Here is a 17,275-nt window from a genome sequence, read left to right as displayed (position 1 = left end):
TTATACAGGGACAGGAGGAGGCCATTCAGCCCCTCGATCCTGTTATACAGGGACAGGAGGAGGCCATTCAGCCCCTCGAGGCTGTTACACAGGGACAGGAGGAGGCCATTCAGCCCCTCGATCCTGTTATACAGGGACAGGAGGAGGACATTCAGCCCCTCGATCCTGTTATACAGGGACAGGAGGAGGCCATTCAGCCCCTCGAGGCTGTTACACAGGGACAGGAGGAGGCCATTCAGCCCCTCGATCCTGTTATACAGGGACAGGAGGAGGCCATTCAGCCCCTCGATCCTGTTATACAGGGACAGGAGGAGGCCATTCAGCCCCTCGATCCTGTTATACAGGGACAGGAGGAGGCCATTCAGCCCCTCGATCCTGTTATACAGGGACAGGAGGAGGCCATTCAGCCCCTCGATCCTGTTATACAGGGACAGGAGGAGGCCATTCAGCCCCTCGATCCTGTTATACAGGGACAGGAGGAGGCCATTCAGCCCCTCGATCCTGTTATACAGGGACAGGAGGAGGCCATTCAGCCCCTCGATCCTGTTATACAGGGACAGGAGGAGGCCATTCAGCCCCTCGATCCTGTTATACAGGGACAGGAGGAGGCCATTCAGCCCCTCGATCCTGTTATACAGGGACAGGAGGAGGCCATTCAGCCCCTCGATCCTGTTATACAGGGACAGGAGGAGGCCATTCAGCCCCTCGATCCTGTTATACAGGGACAGGAGGAGGCCATTCAGCCCCTCGATCCTGTTATACAGGGACAGGAGGAGGCCATTCAGCCCCTCGATCCTGTTATACAGGGACAGGAGGAGGCCATTCAGCCCCTCGATCCTGTTATACAGGGACAGGAGGAGGCCATTCAGCCCCTCGATCCTGTTATACAGGGACTGGAGGAGGCCATTCAGCCCCTCGATCCTGTTATACAGGGACAGGAGGAGGCCATTCAGCCCCTCGATCCTGTTATACAGGGACAGGAGGAGGCCATTCAGCCCCTCGAGGCTGTTATACAGGGACAGGAGGAGGCCATTCAGCCCCTCGATCCTGTTATACAGGGACAGGAGGAGGCCATTCAGCCCCTCGATCCTGTTATACAGGGACAGGAGGAGGCCATTCAGCCCCTCGATCCTGTTATACAGGGACTGGAGGAGGCCATTCAGCCCCTCGATCCTGTTATACAGGGACAGGAGGAGGCCATTCAGCCCCTCGATCCTGTTATACAGGGACAGGAGGAGGCCATTCAGCCCCTCGATCCTGTTATACAGGGACAGGAGGAGGCCATTCAGCCCCTCGATCCTGTTATACAGGGACAGGAGGAGGCCATTCAGCCCCTCGATCCTGTTATACAGGGACAGGAGGAGGCCATTCAGCCCCTCGATCCTGTTATACAGGGACAGGAGGAGGCCATTCAGCCCCTCGATCCTGTTATACAGGGACTGGAGGAGGCCATTCAGCCCCTCGAGGCTGTTATACAGGGACAGGAGGAGGCCATTCAGCCCCTCGATCCTGTTATACAGGGACTGGAGGAGGCCATTCAGCCCCTCGAGGCTGTTATACAGGGACAGGAGGAGGCCATTCAGCCCCTCGATCCTGTTATACAGGGACAGGAGGAGGCCATTCAGCCCCTCGATCCTGTTATACAAGGACAGGAGGAGGCCATTCAATCCCTCGATCCTGTCATACAGGGACAGGAGGAGGCCATTCAGCCCCTCGATCCTGTTATACAGGGACTGGAGGAGGCCATTCAGCCCCTCGAGGCTGTTATACAGGGACAGGAGGAGGCCATTCAGCCCCTCGATCCTGTTATACAGGGACAGGAGGAGGCCATTCAGCCCCTTGATCCTGTTATACAGGGACAGGAGGAGGCCATTCAGTCCCTCGATCCTGTTATACAGGGACAGGAGGAGGACATTCAGCCCCTCGATCCTGTTATACAGGGACAGGAGGAGGCCATTCAGCCCCTCGATCCTGTTATACAGGGACAGGTGGAGGCCATTCAGCCCCTCGAGGCTGTTATACAGGGACAGGAGGAGGCCATTCAGCCCCTCGATCCTGTTATACAGGGACAGGAGGAGGCCATTCAGCCCCTCGATCCTGTCATACAGGGACAGGAGGAGGCCATTCAGCCCCTCGATCCTGTTATACAGGGACAGGAGGAGGCCATTCAGCCCCTCGATCCTGTTACACAGGGACAGGAGGAGGCCATTCAGCCCCTCGAGGCTGTTACACAGGGACAGGAGGAGGCCATTCAGCCCCTCGATCCTGTTATACAGGGACAGGAGGAGGCCATTCAGCCCCTCATCCTGTTACACAGAGATAGCAGGAGGCCATTCAGCCCCTTGAGTTTGTTACACAGGAACAGAAGATGGTCATTTAGCCCACTAGCTGTGTTAGGAACATAGGAGCAGTGGGCCATTCAGCCCATCAAGCCTGCTCTGCCATTCAATACAATCATGGGTGATCATTCTCCACAATATCCTTCACCCACACGATCCACATAACCCTTTACATCATTGGCATTTAGAAATCTGTCAATCTCTACTTTAAACTCTTTGAAAGTTTGGCGAATCCAGGCCCAGTTTCCCCAATCTCTCTGCATAAGACACTCCCACCATCCCCGGAACAAGTCTAGTGAACCTTTGTTGCACTCCCTCTATGACAATAATACCCTTTCTGAGGTAATGGGACCAAAACTGCACACACTACTCCACGTGCGTTGTAACCAAGCATCTATACAATTGAAGCAAGACTTCACTGCTCCTGTCCTCAAACCCTCTTGTGATAAAGGCTAACATTGCATTAGCTTCCGAATTCCCTGCTGCACCTGCATGTTAGCTTTCAGGGACTTATGGACAAGGACATCCAGGTCTCTTTGTACATCTGCACTTTCTAATCTCTTACCATTTAGGAAATACTCTGCACATCTGTTCCTTCTACCAAAGTGGATAACATCACATTTTTCCACATTATATTCCATCTGCCATGTTCTTGCCCACTCACTAAGTCTGTCCAAATCCTCCTGTAGCCGCTTTATACCTTCCTGACAACACACATTCCCACTGTAGAAATGTACTGCAGAGAATCACAGTGCAGAAGAGGCCCTTCGGCCCATCGAGTCTGCACCGACACGTGAGAAACACCTGACCTACCTACCTAATCCCATTTACCAGCACTTGGCCCATAGCCTTGAATGTTATGATGTGCCAAGTGCTCATCCAGGTATTTTTTAAAGGATGTGAGGCAACCCGCCTCCACCACCCTCCCAGGCAGCGCATTCCAGACCCTCACCACCCTCTGGGTAAAAACGTTTGTCCTCACATCCCCCCTAAACCTCCTGCCCCTCACCTTGACCTTATGCCCCCTCCTGACTGACCCTTCACCTAAGGGGACCAGCTGCTCCCTGTCCACCCTGTCCGTGCCCCTCGTCATCTTGTACACCTCGACCAGGTGGCTTTGGTTAAACAACAAACTTTATTTTTGGAGATGTTCTTGCTGGGTTAGTTGCAGGCCACCAGCAAGGCTACAATACACACTCAGCCTGTTCTACATTCCCTGCACTTGGTGTTAACTGGCTGTTCTGACCACATGACCCTGATTCAGTAAGGCTGTCCTAAAAGCAACAATCGCCACATCCCTCCCCCTTTAATTCCTTGTTTTACATTCCTCACTTACACAAATTATACAGGTGAATCAAAAATATCAAAAATCTGAGAAATAATCACACTGGCACTTTGTCCTGAAACCAGATTATACACTGATGTAGACAGGTCCAGTCATTACAAATCAAGTTGTTGAGGGGGTTTTCTGTTCTGGGCAGAGTGATGTAATTCGAGAGCCTGAGGCTCTCCTACAGGGTCGACGCTAACAGGAAATGTGATAACAGGCACCTCTTTTGGCTCAGGCAGTTCATTATTATTTAATTCAATGGAGACCTCAGTTACGTTCCTAACAGGCTGATCAGGTACTGCGGTGTTGATGGGACTGATAACATTCCTTGGGCAACACTGACTGTGGAAGCATCCCGCTGCTCCTCAGGTGACCCACGTGTTTACGAACAATCTGACCTTCCACGTTTCCTTGGTATGAAAGCGGTCCGGTCCCACAGACAATAATTCCTGGGATCCAATTTGGACCACCACTGAAGTTTCTTACCTCTACCAAAAATTTCTGGGTGTCTGCTATGCAAATGGTGGCTTGTTTTCCGATCACCTTGGGTCTTCTCTACCCTCCCTGGAAAATGTGGAAATATGAGGCTCAGTCTTGTTTGGAGACCATGCTTCCTAAGCAGGTTCTGCTGCTAAAACCTCCCATTGTTGGGTGTGGAGTTGTGTGACAGCCGCTGAGAAGGAACAGTGAGATTTCGGTTTCCAAGGTTCCTCCTGACAGTTTTTTAGTCCTGACTTGAACGATTGGACGGCTCTCTTGGCTGGTCCGTTTGATGCTGGGTGATAAGGTGCAGGTCGGATGTGTTTAATGCCATTTAGATTGGAGAAGTTCTGAAATTCAGCACTTGTAAATATGGCTCCATTGTCTGATACAATAACTTCAGGCAATCCTGAGTCAGAAAGCATTGGTGTAACTTTCAATGGCAGCATGTGATGGAGGTGATCCCACCTTAAAAATCTCCATCCATTTTGAGTCTGTGTCGATTATGAGCAGACATTGTGCCCAGGAATGGATCGTAGTCTATAGGGATCTGCCCCCAAGGCCGGCCAGGCCATTCCCAAGGGTGTAGTGGGGCTGCGCTGGGTACTGTTGACAGTGCTTAACCAGTTCCTCCATCTCTGCATCTATACCAGGCCACCACACAGAACTCCAGACCAGATGGGTGTTGTGTAATTCGGTTAGCAGCAGTTCCCTGCCTGATACCCCAATGCCTTCTCATGCTCCCCAGGGTATGATGCCAACCTGACAACTCAATTGGCAGAGACTGGCACATTTAACCATCCTGTCATTATCTGCTCTCTCACTTTGGACAAAAGAGGATCTGGACTGGTGCAGCTCCTGACCTGCTTCACACAGATGGGCAGCATGTCTAAGAAATTCAGTGCAAGGATGGGGTACAGGAGTAGGAGATGCTGTCTTGCAGGGGTAAGCAGCTAAGGGAATCTGCATTCTCAATGTGTCTCCCAGGTCAGTGCTTGAAAGTGAATTCGTAGACAGAGTGAATGCGCATCATAAATTCTTGCCATCCTGCCAATAACCTTCTCTTCTTTGAAAAGGCCCTGAGCGTTTTATAAATGGAGACGATAGTCTAGTGCCTGCCTTGTCAGTACTGGTGGAATTTTTGAACTCCGGAGACTGTTGACAGTCCTTCCTTCTCGATCTGTGAATAACCTTTTCCAGCCACTGAGAGGGCTCTTGATACATAACCTATTGATTTCTCGGAGCTGACATCCATTTCATGGGCCAATACTGCAACAATGGAGAGGCGTCACAGGTCACTATCAATCCTTTAGCTGGGTCAAAGTGCACTAACAAGGTTGAGGAGTGCTGCCGTTGTTTTACCCTGTTAAAGGCTGCCTCCTGTGGAGCCTGCCAGTACCAACGGTGGGGATTCTTTAGCAGTCTGTGCAAGGGGACAAGTAGTCAACAGGGTGGGTAAAAATCACCCGTAGTAGTTTATCGATCCCTAAAAATGATTCAGGTTTGGCGATATTTATGGGGAAAGGGGCCTCCTTTATGGCCTAAACCTTTTCTTTCATGGGATATATTCCACTGTGCTTTAGCTGTGTGGATTCCAATCTCATTCTCGTCTTCAAATGTAGAGATGTACTATAGAGAGGTTTTAGTTGAACAATGAACTTTATTTACAGAGCTGCTGGATTAGCTAAAAGACTCTCTCCAGACGAGGCAAACTCCACCCCTTATAGGATTCCCCGTGCTAGGTGTTAATTGGCTGTTGTGAACACTTGACCCTTCCTCAGTAAGGCTGACCTTAAAGCAACAATCGCCACACCCACTTAGCTTTGTGTCACCTGCAAACTTGGAAATATTACATTTGGTCCCCAGATCCAAATCATTGACGTATATTGTGAACAGCTGGGGCCCAAGTACTGATCCACAGCCTGTCAATGTGAGAATGACCCGTTTATTCCTACTTTCTGTTTTCTGCCTGTCAGCCAATCCTCAATCCATGCCAGTATCTTGACCCCTGTGCCAATGTGCTTTAATTTTACTGACCAACCTCCTTTTGACTTTATCACCAACTGTCCTTTATCAATTCTGTTAGCAACGTCTTCAAAAACACCAAGTTCATCAAACATGATTTCCCATTCGTAAATCCATGCTGACTGTGCCCTATCAGATCATGATTATCCAAGTATCCATTTAACACACCCTTTATAATAGATTTTCTATTTTCCCCACTACTGATGTAAGGCTGACAGGTCTGTAGTTCCCTGTTTTCTCTCTCCCTCCCTTCTTAAATGGAGGGGTGACATTAACTACCTTCCAATCTGCAGGAACCATCCCAGAATCTATAGGATTTTGAAAGATGATCACCAATGCATCCACTATCTCTATAGCAACCTCTTTCAACACTCTGGGATGTAGAATATCAGGTCCCAGAAACTTATCAACTTTCAGTCCCATTAATTTCTCCAACACAATCTTCTGACTTATACTAATTTCCTTCAACTCCTCATTCTCCCTAGCCCCTTGGATCTCTAAAAATCTGGGAGATTTCTTACAAACATAGGAAATAGAAACAGGAGTAGACCATTCGGCCCCTCGAGGCTGTTCCACCATTCACTAAGATCATGGCTGATCTTCTTGTGTTTCGATTTCCACATTCCCATCTAACCCCGATAAGCTTTGATTCTCTTCCCTAACAAGAATCTATCTACCTCTGCCTTAAAAATATTCAATGTTCCCGCCTCCACCACCTTCTGAGACAGAGAGTTACAAAGTCGCACAACCCTCTGAGAGAAAAAATTTCTCCTCATCTCTGTCCTAAAAGGGTGACCCCTAATTTTAAACGCTGCCCCCTAGTTCTGGACTCACCCACAAGAGGAAACATCCTTTCCACATCCACCTTGTCAAGGCCGTTCAGGATCTTATACACTTCAATCAAATCACCCCTCACTCTTCTAAACTCCAGTGGAAACAAGCCCAGTCTGTCCAACCTTTCCTCATAAGACAACCCACTCATTCCAGGTATCAATCTAGTAAACCTCCTCTGAACCGCCTCCAATGCACTTACATCCTTCCTTAAATAAGGAGACAAAAACTGCCCACAGTATCTGAGGTGCGGTCTCACCAATGCCCTGTATAACTGAAGCATAACATCCTTATTTTTATTTTCAATCTCTCTCGGAATAAAGGATAACATTCCATTAACCTTCTTAATTACTCGCTGTACCTTCATACTAACTTTTTGTGACTCATGTACCAGAACACCTAGATCCCTCTGCACCTCAGAATTATGCAGCCGTTCTCCATTTAAGTAATACTCTGCTTTTTTGTTCTTCCTGCCAAAGTGAACAACTTCACATTTTCCTACATTAAACTCCATTTGCCAGATCTTTGCCCCCTCACTCAACCTATCAATATCCATCTGCAACTTCCTCATCTCCTCTTCACAACAAACTTTCCTACCTATCTTTATCTCATCTGCAAATTTAGCTACCATGTCTTCACTCCCCTCATCTAAGTCAGAGAGTTGAGGCCCCAGCACAGACCCCTGTGGGACACCACTTGTCACATCCTGCCAATCAGATAAAGACCCATTTATGCATATTCTCTGCTTTCTGCCAGCCAGCCAACCTTCTATCCATGCTAATATGTTACCCCCTACACTGTGATGGTAGAACCATATGAAGAGCTGGAACAAAAACAGAAAAACTCAGCAAGTCTGGCAGCATCAGCGGAGTAGAAAAGAGTTGACGTTTCGAGTCCTCGTGACCCTTCGACAGAACTTGAGTGAATCCAAGAAAGGGGTGAAATATAAGCTGGTTTAAGGTGGGGGGGGAGGCGGGGAGGTTGGGTGGGGGGAGAGAAGTGGAGGGGAGTGGTGTGGTTGTAGGGACAAGCAAGCAGTGATAGGAGCAGATCATCAAAAGATGTCACAGACAAAAGAACACAGATGTGTTGAAGGTGGTGATATTATCTAAACGAATGTGCTAATTAAGAATGGATGGTAGGGCGCTCAAGGTATAGCTCTAGTGGGGGTGGGGGGAGCATAAAAGATTTTAAAATAATGGAAATAGGTGGGAAAAGAAAAATCTACATAAATTATTGGAAAGAAACAAAAGGAAGAGAGAAGAAACGGAAAGAGGGTGGGGATGGAGGAGGGAGCTCAAGATCTAAAGTTGTTGAATTCAATATTCAGTCCGGAAGGCTGTAAAGTGTCTAGTCGGAAGATGAGGTGTTGTTCCTCCAGTTTGCGTTGGGCTTCACTGGAACAATGCAGCAAGCCAAGAACAGACATGTGGGCAAGAGAGCAGGGTGGAGTGTTAAAATGGCAAGCGACAGGGAGGTTTGGGCCATTCTTGCGGACAGACCGCAGGTGTTCTGCAAAGCGGTCGCCCAGTTTACGTTTGGTCTCTCCATTGTAGAGGAGACCACATTGGGAGCAACGAATGCAGTAGACTAAGTTGGGGGAAATGCAAGTGAAATGCTGCTTCACATGAAAGGAGTGTTTGGGTCCTTGGAAGGTGAGGAGAGAGGAAGTGAAGGGGCAGGTGTTACATCTTTTGTGTGGGCATGGGGTGGTGCCATAGGTGGGGGTTGAGGTGTAGGGGGTGATGGAGGAGTGGACCAGGGCGTCCCAGAGGGAACGATCCCTATGGAATGCCGCCGGGGTGGGGGGGGGGGAAGGAAAGATGTGTTTGGTGGTGGCATCATGCTGGAGTTGGCAGAAATGGCGGAGGATGATCCTTTGAATGCGGAGGCTGGTGGGGTGATAAGTGAGGACAAGGGGGACGCTATCATGTTTCTGGGAGGGAGGAGAAGGTGTGAGGGCAGATGCGCGGGAGATGGGCCGGACACGGTTGAGGGCCCTGTCAACCACCATGGGTGGAAAACCTCGGTTAAGGAAGAAGGAGGACATGTCAGAGGAACTGTTTTTGAAGGTAGCATCATCAGAACAGATGCGACGGAGGCGAAGGAACTGAGAGAATGGGATGGAGTCCTTACAGGAAGCGGGGTGTGAGGAGCTGTAGTCGAGGTAGCTGTGGGAGTCGGTAGGCTTGTAATGGATATTGGTGGACAGTCTATCACCAGAAATTGAGACAGGGAGGTCAAGGAAGGGAGGGGAAGTGTCAGAGATGGACCATGTGAAAATGATGGAGGGGTGGAGATTGGAAGCAAAATTAATAAATTTTTCCAAGTCCCAACGAGAGCATGAAGCAGCACCGTAGTAATCATCGATGTACCGGAGAAAGAGTTGTGGAAGGGGGCTGGAGTAGGACTGGAACAAGGAATGTTCCACATACCCCGTGGGGTCTCTTTATGGGGTATGTGGAACATTCATTGTTCCAGTCCTACTCCAGCCCCCTTCCACAACTCTTTCTCCGGTACATCGATGATTACTTCGGTGCCGCTTCATGCTCTCGTCGGGACCTGGAAAAATTTATTAGTTTTGCTTCCAAATTCCACCCCTCCATCATTTTCACGTGGTCCATCTCTGACACTTCCCTTCCCTTCCTTGACCTCTCTGTCTCAATCTCTGGTGATAGACTGTCCACCAATATCCATTACAAACCCACCGACTCCCACAGCCACCTCGACTACAGCTCCTCACACCCCACTTCCTGTAAGGACTCCATCCCATTCTCTCAGTTCCTTCGCCTCCGTCGCATCTGTTCTGATGATGCTACCTTCAAAAACAGTTCCTCTGACATGTCCTCCTTCTTCCTTAACCGAGGTTTTCCACCCACGGTCGATGACAGGGCCCTCAACCATGTCTGGCCCATCTCCTGCGCATCCGCCCTCACGACTTCTCCTCCCTCCCAGAAACATGATAGAGTCCCCCTTGTCCTCATTTATCACCTCACCAGCCTCCGTATTCAAAGGATCATCCTCCGCCATTTCCGCCAACTCCAGCATGATGCCACCACCAAACACATCTTCCCTTCACCCCCACTATCGGCATTCCGTAGGGATCATTCCCTCCGGGACACCCTGGTCCACTCCTCCATCACCCCCGACTCCTCAACCCCCACCTATAGCACCACCCCATGCCCACGCAAAAGATGCAATACCTGCCCCTTCACTTCCTCTCTCCTCACCGTCCAAGAGCCCAAACACTCCTTTCAAGTGAAGCAGCATTTCACTTGCATTTCCCCCAACTTAGTCTACTGCATTCGTTGCTCCCAATGTGGTCTCCTCTACATTGGACAGACCAAACGTAAACTGGGCGACCGCTTTGCAGAACACCTTCGGTCTGTCCGCAAGAATGACCCAAACCTCCCTGTCACTTGCCATTTTAACACTCCACCCTGCTCTCTTGCCCACATGTCTGTCCTTGGCTTGCTGCATTGTTCCAGTGAAGCCCAACGCAAACTGGAGGAACAACACCTCATCTTCCGACCAGGCACTTTACAGCCTTCCGGACTGAATATTGAATTCAACAACTTTAGGTCTTGAGCTCCCTCCCCCATCCCCACCCCCTTTCTGTTTCTTCCCCCTTCCTTTTGTTTTTTCCAATAATTTATATATCTTTCTTTTCCCACCTATCTCCATTATTTTTAAATATTTTTAAATCTTTTATGCTCCCCCCACCCCCACTAGAGCTATACCTTGAGTGCCTTACCATCCATTCTTAATTAGCACATTCGTTTAGATAATATCACCAACTTCGACACCTCTGTGTTCTTTTGTTCTGTTGTCTGTGACATCTTTTGATGATCTGCTCCTATCACTGCTTGTTTGTCCCTACAACCAGACCCCCCCCTCCACTTCTCTCCCCCCAGCCCCCACCCAAACCCCCCACCTTAAACCAGCTTATATTTCACCCCTTCCTTGGATTCACCTAGTTCTGTCGAAGGGTCATGAGGACTCGAAACGTCAACCCTTTTATTCTCCGCCGATGCTGCCAGACCTGCTGAGTTTTTCCAGGTAATTCTGTTTTGGTTTTGGATTTCCAGCATCCGCAGTTTTTTGTTTTTATCCGAAAAGCTGGAAACTTGCTAAAAGGTAAACACATGGCAGAGGCCGACCTTAAGTTTAAACCTGTAGCTTTGTTTTCACAGAATCACAGAATCTCACAGTGCAGAAGAGGCCCTTCAGCCCATTGAGTCTGCACCGACACGTGAGAAACACCTGACCTACCTACCTAATCCCATTTACCAGCACTTGGCCCATAGCCTTGAATGTTATGATGTGCCAAGTGCTCATCCAGGTATTTTTTAAAGGATGTGAGGCAACCCGCCTCCACCACCCTCCCAGGCAGCGCATTCCAGACCCTCACCACCCTCTGGGTAAAAAAGGTTTTCCTCACATCCCCCCTAAACCTCCTGCCCCTCACCTTGAACTTATGGCCCCTTGTGACTGACCCTTCACCTAAGGGGAACAGCTGCTCCCTATCCACCCTGTCCATGCCCCTCATAATCTTGTACACCTCGAAGAGGTCGCCCCTCAGTTTTGTTGGGGAACAAGCTGAGGAAGGAAAGCCACCCTGGTTGACTCCCTCTCTCTACCTTGCCTATAATTGTGTCTGGCTAACAACCTGCAGCCAGCGAACACTCATCTGAGAGTAACTGGTCTGCATTTGGCGGGGAGAAGGGAGAGAGGGAGGGAGGGGGAGAGAGGGACGGAGGGGGGGAGAGAGGGAGGGGGAGAGAGGGAGGGGGGAGAGAGGGAGGGGGAGAGAGGGAGGGGGAGAGAGGGAGGGGGAGAGAGGGAGGAGGGAGAGGGAGGAGGGAGAGAGGGATGGAGGGGGGAGAGAGGGAGGGGGAGAGAGGGAGGGGGAGAGAGGGAGGAGGGAGAGGGAGGAGGGAGAGAGGGAGGGAGGGGGGAGAGAGGGAGGGGGAGAGAGGGACGGAGGGGGGAGAGAGTGAGGGGGAGAGAGTGAGGGGGAGAGAGAGAGGAGGGAGAGAGGGAGGGGGAGAGAGTGAGAGGGAGAGAGTGAGGGGGAGAGAGTGAGGGGGAGAGAGGGAGGAGGGAGAGAGGGAGGAGGGAGAGAGTGAGGGGGAGAGAGGGAGGAGGGAGAGAGGGAGGAGGGGGAGAGAGGGAGGGGGAGAGAGGGAGGGGAGAGAGGGAGGGGAGAGAGGAGGGAGAGGAGGGAGAGAGGGAGGAGGGAGAGAGGGAGAGAGTGAGGGGGAGAGAGAGAGGAGGGAGAGAGGGAGGGGGAGAGAGGGAGGGGGAGAGAGGGAGGGAGGAGGAGAGAGGGAGGGGGAGAGAGGGAGAGAGGGAGGGGGAGAGAGGGAGGGAGAGAGGGAGGAGGAGGAGAGAGGGAGGGGGGAGAGAGGGAGAGAGGGAGGGGGAGAGAGGGAGGGGAGAGAGGGAGGGGGAGAGAGGGGAGGGGGAGAGAGGGAGGGGGAGAGAGGGAGGGGGAGAGGGAGGAGGGAGAGAGGAGGGAGGGGGAGAGAGAGGGAGGGGGAGAGAGGGAGGAGGGGGAGAGAGGGAGGGGGGAGAGAGTGAGGGGGAGAGAGGGAGGGGGGAGAGAGGGACGTGAGGGGGAGAGAGTGAGGGGGAGAGAGTGAGGGGGAGAGAGGGAGGAGGGAGAGAGTGAGGGGGAGAGAGGGAGGAGGGAGAGAGGGAGGAGGGAGAGAGGGAGAGAGTGAGGGGGAGAGAGGGAGGAGGAGAGAGGGAGGGAGAGAGGGAGGGGGAGAGAGGGAGGGGAGAGAGGGAGGGAGGGGGGGAGAGAGGGAGGGGGAGAGAGGGAGGGGGAGAGAGGGAGGGGGAGAGAGGGAGGGGGAGAGAGGGAGGGGGAGAGAGGGAGGGGGAGAGAGGGAGGGAGAGAGGGAGGGGAGAGAGGGAGGGGGAGAGAGGGAGGGGAGAGAGGGAGGGGGAGAGAGGGAGGGGGAGAGAGGGAGGGGGAGAGAGGGAGGGGGAGAGAGGAGGGAGGGGGGAGAGAGGGAGGGGAGAGAGAGGGAGGGGGAGAGAGGGAGAGGGGAGGGGAGAGAGGGAGGGGGAGAGAGGGAGGGGGAGAGAGGGAGGGGGAGAGAGGGAGGGGGAGAGAGGGAGGGGGAGAGAGGGAGGGGGAGAGAGGGAGGGGGAAGAGAGGGAGGGGGAGAGAGGGAGGGGGAAGAGGGAGGGAGGGAGGGAAGAGAGGGAGGGGGGGAGAGAGGGAGAGAGAAGAAAGGGAGGGGGAAGAGAGGGAGGGGGAAGAGAGGGAGGGAGAAGAGAGGGAGGGAGAAGAGAGGGAGGGAGAAGAGAGAGAGGGAGGAGAGAGGGAGGGGGGAGAGAGGGAGGGAGGAGAGAGGGAGGGGGGAGAGAGGGAGGGAGCAGAGAGGAAGGGGGAGAGAGGGAGGGGGAGAGAGGGAGGGGGAGAGTGGGAGGGGGGGAGAGGGAGGGGGGGAGAGGGAGGGGGAGAGAGGGAGGGGGAGAGAGGGAGGGGGAGAGAGGGAGGGGGAGAGAGGGAGGGGGAGAGAGAGGGAGGGAGAGAGGGAGGGGAGAGAGGGAGGGGGAGAGAGGGAGGGAGGAGAGAGGGAGGGAGAGAGGGAGGGGGAGAGAGGGAGGGGGGAGAGAGGAGGGGGAGAGAGGGAGGGGGAGAGAGGGAGGGGGGAGAGAGGAGGGGGAGAGAGAGGGAGGAGAGAGGGAGGGAGGAGAGAGGGAGGGGGGAGAGAGGGAGGGGGAGAGAGAGGGAGGAGAGAGGGAGGGGGGAGAGAGGGAGGGGGAGAGAGGGAGGGGGAGAGAGAGAGGGGGGAGAGAGGGAGGGAGGAGAGAGGGAGGGGGGAGAGAGGGAGGGAGGAGAGAGGGAGGGGGAGAGAGGGAGGGGGAGAGAGGGAGGGGGAGAGAGGGAGGGGGAGAGAGGGAGGGGGGAGAGAGGGAGGGGGAGAGAGGGAGGGGGAGAGAGAGGGAGGAGAGAGGGAGTGGGAGAGAGGGAGTGGGAGAGAGGGAGAGAGGGAGCGGGAGAGAGGGAGCGGGAGAGAGTGAGGGGGAGAGAGGGAGGAGGGAGAGAGGGAGGAGGGAGAGAGGGAGGAGGGAGAGAGTGAGAGGGAGAGAGGGAGGGGGGAGAGAGGGAGGAGGGAGAGAGTGAGGGGGAGAGAGTGAGGGGGAGAGAGGGAGGAGAGAGGGAGGGGGAGAGAGAGGGAGAGAGGGAGGGGGAGAGAGGGAGGGGGAGAGAGGGAGGGGGAGAGGGAGGGGGAGAGAGGGAGGGGAGAGAGGAGAGAGGGAGGGGGAGAGAGGGAGGGGGAGAGAGGGAGGGGGAGAGAGGGAGGGGGGAGAGAGGGAGGGGGAGAGAGGGAGAGAGGGAGGGGGAGAGAGGGAGGGGGAGAGAGGGAGGGGGGAGAGAGGGAGGGGGGAGAGAGGGAGGGGGAGAGAGGGAGGGGGAGAGGGAGGGGGAGAGAGAGGAGGGGGAGAGAGGGAGAGAGGGAGGGGGAGAGAGGGAGGGGGAGAGAGGGAGGGGGAGAGAGGGAGGGGGAGAGAGGGAGGGGGAGAGAGGGAGAGAGGGAGGGGGGAGAGAGGGAGGGGAGAGAGGGAGGGGGAGAGAGGGAGGGGGAGAGAGGGAGGGGGAGAGAGGGAGGGGAGAGAGGGAGGGGAGAGAGGGAGGGGGAGAGAGGGAGGGGGAGAGAGGGAGGGGGGAGAGAGGGAGGGAGGAGAGAGGGAGGGAGAGAGGGAGGGGGAGAGAGGGAGGGGGGAGAGAGGGAGGGGGAGAGAGGGAGGGGGAGAGGGAGAGAGAGGGAGGGGGAGAGAGGGAGGGGGAGAGAGGGAGGGGGAGAGAGGGAGGGGGAGAGAGGGAGGGGGAGAGAGGGAGGGGGGAGAGAGGGAGGGGGAGAGGGAGAGAGGGAGGGGGAGAGAGGGAGGGGGAGCGAGAGAGGGAGGTGGAGAGAGGGAGGGGGAGAGTTAGAGAGAGGGAGGGGAGAGAGGGAGAGAAAGAGAGGGAGGGGGAGAGGGAGAGAGGGAGGGGGAGAGAGGGAGGGGGAGAGAGGGAGGGAGGAGAGAGGGAGGGAGGAGAGAGGGAGGGGGAGAGAGGGAGGGAGGGGGGAGAGAGGGAGGGGGGAGAGAGGGAGGGGGAGAGAGGGAGGGAGGGGGGAGAGAGGGAGGGGGGAGAGAGGGAGGGGGGAGAGAGGGAGGGGGAGAGAGGGAGGGAGGGGGGAGAGAGGGAGGAGGAGAGAGGGAGGGGGAGAGAGGGAGGGGGAGAGGGAGAGAGGGAGGGGGAGAGAGAGGGAGGGGGAGAGAGGGAGGGGGAGAGAGGGAGGGGGGAGAGAGGGAGGGGGAGAGAGGGAGGGGGGAGAGAGGGAGGGAGGAGAGAGGGAGGAGGAGAGAGGGAGGGGGAGAGAGGGAGGGGGAGAGGGAGAGAGGGAGGGGGAGAGAGGGAGGGGGAGAGAGGGAGGGGGGAGAGAGGGAGGGGAGAGAGGGAGGGGGAGAGAGAGGGAGGAGAGAGGGAGGGGGGAGAGAGGGAGGGGGGAGAGAGGGAGGGAGGAGAGAGGGAGGGGGGAGAGAGGGAGGGAGGGGGAGAGAGGGAGGGGGGAGAGAGGGAGGGGGAGAGAGGGAGGGAGGAGAGAGGGAGGAGGAGAGAGGGAGGGGGAGAGAGGGAGGGGGAGAGAGGGAGGGGAGAGAGGGAGGGAGGGGGGAGAGAGGGAGGGGGGAGAGAGGGAGGGGGAGAGAGGGAGGGGGAGAGGGAGGGGGAGAGAGAGGGAGGAGAGAGGGAGGGAGGAGAGAGGGAGGGAGGAGAGAGGGAGGGAGGAGAGAGGGAGGAAGGGGAGAGGGAGGGAGGGGAGAGGGAGGGAGGGGAGAGGGAGGGAGGGGAGAGGGAGGGGGAGAGAGGGAGGGAGGAGAGAGGGAGGGAGGAGAGAGGGAGGGAGGGAGGAGAGAGGGAGGGAGGGGGAGAGAGGGAGGGGGAGAGAGGGAGGGAGGGGGGAGAGAGGGAGGGGGAGAGAGGGAGGGGGAGAGAGGGAGGGGGAGAGAGGGAGGGGGAGAGAGGGAGGGGGAGAGAGGGAGGGGGAGAGAGGGAGGGAGGAGAGAGGGAGGGGGAGAGAGGGAGGGGGAGAGAGGGAGGGGGAGAGAGGGAGGGGGAGAGAGGGAGGGGGAGAGAGGGAGGGAGGAGAGAGGGAGGGGGAGAGAGGGAGAGGGAGAGAGGGAGGGAGGAGAGAGGGAGGGGGAGAGAGGGAGGGGGAGAGAGGGAGGGGGAGAGAGGGAGGGAGGAGAGAGGGAGGGAGGAGGAGAGAGGGAGGGGGAGAGAGGGAGGGGGAGAGAGGGAGGGGGAGAGAGGGAGGGGGAGAGAGGGAGGGGGAGAGAGGGAGGGGGAGAGAGGGAGGGAGGAGAGAGGAGGAGGGAGGAGAGAGGGAGGGAGGGGGGAGAGAGGGAGGGGGAGAGAGGGAGGGGGAGAGAGAGGGAGAGGGAGAGGGAGAGAGGGAGGGGGGAGAGAGGGAGGGGGAGAGGGAGAGAGGGAGGGGGGAGAGAGGGAGGGGGAGAGAGGGAGGGGGAGAGAGGGAGGGAGGGGGAGAGAGGGAGGGGGAGAGAGGGAGGGAGGGGGAGAGAGGGAGAGGGAGAGGGAGAGAGGGAGGGGGGAGAGAGGGAGGGGGAGAGAGGGAGGGAGGAGAGAGGGAGGGGGAGAGAGGGAGGGGGAGAGAGGGAGGGGGAGAGAGGGAGAGGGAGAGAGGGAGGGAGGAGAGAGGGAGGGAGAGAGAGGGAGGGGGAGAGAGGGAGGGAGGAGAGAGAGAGGGAGGGAGGAGAGAGGGAGGGGGAGAGAGGGAGGGGGAGAGAGGGAGGGGGAGAGAGGGAGGGAGGAGAGAGGGAGGGAGGGAGGAGAGAGGGAGGGAGGGGGGAGAGAGGGAGGGGGAGAGAGGGAGGGGGAGAGAGGGAGGGGGAGAGAGGGAGAGGGAGAGGGAGAGAGGGAGGGGGGAGAGAGGGAGGGGGAGAGGGAGAGAGGGAGGGGGGAGAGAGGGAGGGGGAGAGAGGGAGGGGGAGAGAGGGAGGGAGGGGGAGAGAGGGAGGGGGAGAGAGGGAGGGAGGGGGAGAGGGAGGGAGAGAGAGGGAGGGGGAGAGATGGGGGAGAGAGCAGGAGGGAGAGAGAGGGAGGGAGGAGAGAGGGAGGGAGGAGAGAGGGAGGGGGAGAGAGGGAGGGGGAGAGAGGGAGGGGGAGAGAGGGAGGGGGAGAGGGAGGGGGAGAGAGGGAGGGGGAGAGGGAGGGGGAGAGAGGGAGGGGGAGAGAGGGAGGGAG

The 17,275-nt window shown here is 55.8% G+C and overlaps 1 protein-coding gene across 1 annotated transcript in view; it reads right to left on the bottom strand.

Moving 5' to 3' along the window:
* LOC121276109 (dynactin subunit 1-like) overlaps positions 1 to 17,275 on the bottom strand; it is a gene marked incomplete at its 3' end in the record, with an annotated part of 249,284 nt that overhangs the window by 131,182 nt on the left and 100,827 nt on the right. The gene's annotated exons all lie outside the window — the stretch shown is intronic.

The sequence above is a fragment of the Carcharodon carcharias genome, chromosome 1, assembly GCF_017639515.1.
Source record: "Carcharodon carcharias isolate sCarCar2 chromosome 1, sCarCar2.pri, whole genome shotgun sequence".
NCBI lineage: Eukaryota > Metazoa > Chordata > Chondrichthyes > Lamniformes > Lamnidae > Carcharodon > Carcharodon carcharias.
Note: the sequence above shows the minus strand (reverse complement) of the source record. Positions and strands in the feature narration are given on the sequence as shown.